The sequence below is a fragment of the Montipora capricornis genome, chromosome 3 (genome assembly GCF_036669925.1).
Source record: "Montipora capricornis isolate CH-2021 chromosome 3, ASM3666992v2, whole genome shotgun sequence".
NCBI classification, from domain to species: domain Eukaryota; kingdom Metazoa; phylum Cnidaria; class Anthozoa; order Scleractinia; family Acroporidae; genus Montipora; species Montipora capricornis.
Window position 1 is genome coordinate 10305556 of NC_090885.1, and position 2457 is coordinate 10308012.

The 2457-nt window shown below is 43.8% G+C and overlaps 1 pseudogene; it reads left to right on the forward strand.

Moving 5' to 3' along the window:
• Positions 1-575: 575 nt before the first annotated feature.
• LOC138039825 (uncharacterized protein F54H12.2-like) lies at positions 576-1899 on the forward strand (annotated as a pseudogene).
• The last annotated feature ends 558 nt before the right edge of the window (positions 1900-2457 follow it).

Genomic DNA, 2457 nt, shown 5'->3' on the forward strand with positions numbered 1-2457 from the left:
TTTCATCCATGGCGATCAATATAACGGGAGACACAGGTCAATTGATACCATTTGCTTCTGGAGCCGTACGCGTGACCCTGCATTTTTGGCGTCGTGATATTCTATAACAACATCTTATTACCTATGAACCACCGATATTACCCATATGGACGACATGTTGTACCCTATAGGCAGCACGGTAAAGGAGGAGACATTAGTATCTACGGAGGAACACACCCTTATGGTCAAGGGGGCAACGGCTTAGGTGGAATGTTTCGGTCCTTGTTCCGTTCAGCAACTCCCTTTCTCAAAACAACAGCAAAAAAAGTAGGAAAACGAATGCTCGATACTGGATTGGAAACGGGAATGCAACTTGTCCAAGACGTGATCAATGGTCAACCTTTAAAGAAAGCTGCCAAGACAAGAGCGAAAGCTGCTGGAAAAAATTTACTCACAGGGGTCATTGATGACATTACACAGCAAGGTCGAGGAAAAAGAGTATATAAGCGCGCGGATACGTCAAAGCGGCGCAGTGAAGGACAGACCAAGAAAAGGAGAACACCTCGTTCAACGTTCAAGACTATTTTTGATTAAAGATGGCATCAGCACACCCTCTCTCAGCCCCTGGTGCGAATTCAAGTTTACAATTGCTTGATGTACCTGTGACAGATGTGTCGATTGTTAGCAGCAAACGGATCGATTACGAACCGGTTCAAACGGGACCTAATCCCATCGAGTTTGTCATCAAACCATTAGCTGACTACATTGACATTAACAAGACAGAGCTGCGATTGATAGTAAAGATTACCAAACAAGATGGATCGCCCACAGGGGATGGTAAGAAGTACACTCTGGTCAACAACGCCCTTCATTCCATCATCAAACAGTTTACCATCAAGATCAACGAAACGCTGGTAACAGAACAGTCAGACACTCAAGCATACAATGCTTACATCAAGACCTTATTGAACTTTATGGAACAGGCCAAGAAATCTTACTTAACCAAAGCTCTGTATTACAAAGACACTGCTGGACACATGAATGAAGTAGATAATACAGCAGAAAGTAATGAGGGTCTGAATAGAAGAGCCACATTTACTAACAACGGCGCAGAAGTTGGGTTGGTCAGAGTACCTCTTTGTGACGTGTTTAATATTGACAAGTTCTTGGTTGACGGTTTGGAGATCAAAGTCAAAGTGGATGTGAACAACGATGCTTTTGTTCTAATGGCTGGGGAGACTCCAAACAACTGCAAACTAAAGATCATGTCTAGTACGCTTCACATACGCACCGTGCGTGTTGCAGACAGTGTGAAACTAGAACATGTACAGATCATGCAAGGTCACAAAGGGAGCGCACCGCTACCAGCTATCTATACCCTAACCAGAACCCCTACGCAGGCAAGGATCATCCCTCAAGGAGTCTTAAATCACACTGAGACAGATCTATTCCACGGTTTCATTCCTCAGTGCATCATTTTTGGGCTCGTGCGAAACGATGCCTTCAACGGAAACCTTGCAAGAAATCCTTTCAACTTTGAGCTGTTTGACCTGCAAGACATTCGGCTGACTGTGAATGGAGAAGAAATGCCTTATTCTGGATCTGACAGGTGGAAAAAAGATCGATGGTTACAACACGCTGTTTTCAGGAAGTGGAGACATGAATTGTGGGCACGGGCTTGACATTGATAGAGTGGATTGGGAGAACGGATACGGTTTGTTCCGTTTTGATTTGACACCGGCAGGAAGTGGACATCCCGATCATCTGATACCCCATCGAACGGGTAACGTGAACCTGTACCTGAAATTTGGAACTCAGACGAACTCAGTTCTGAATTTAATTGTGTATGCAGAATTTCAGAATCAGTTGGAAATTGATCGCAATCGTCGTGTGGTCTACGATTTGTCACAAGGCTCTTAGTTCATCGTCATGCATACGACCCAAGAACTATGGCAAGCCTGTCTTTCTGACCCTGTGTTAGCACCTCTGATGCAAGGCGTATTTCCAAGGGATAGGCTACCTGTCATCAACACCTACCCAGCCGGACTCATCGCGAATACGGACCCTCATGACCAACCTGGGACACATTGGGTGGCTATGTACTTTGAATCGCCTCGTGAAAGTGAATTCTTTGACAGCTACGGATTTCCTCCTGAAACTTACAACATGGATACCTGCATTCTACGGGAAGTTACCTATTATAACGACAAACAACTGCAAGGACTGAACTCGGATGTTTGTGGAGATTATTGTTTGTTTTATCTCATTCGGCGAGCACGGAATGTTGATATGAACACTGTTCAAGCTAAATTTAAACGATATGATTCTCAGTGGAACGATGCACAAGTTGAACGGAGTGTACACGCTAATTTTAATTCAGTCATTTATCCTAAAGTTAATGATTGCTTTCAACAAGGTTGTAAGTCATTTCGCTGTGTCCATAAGCAATAAAATCACGTTGAAAAGGAAAAAAATTGT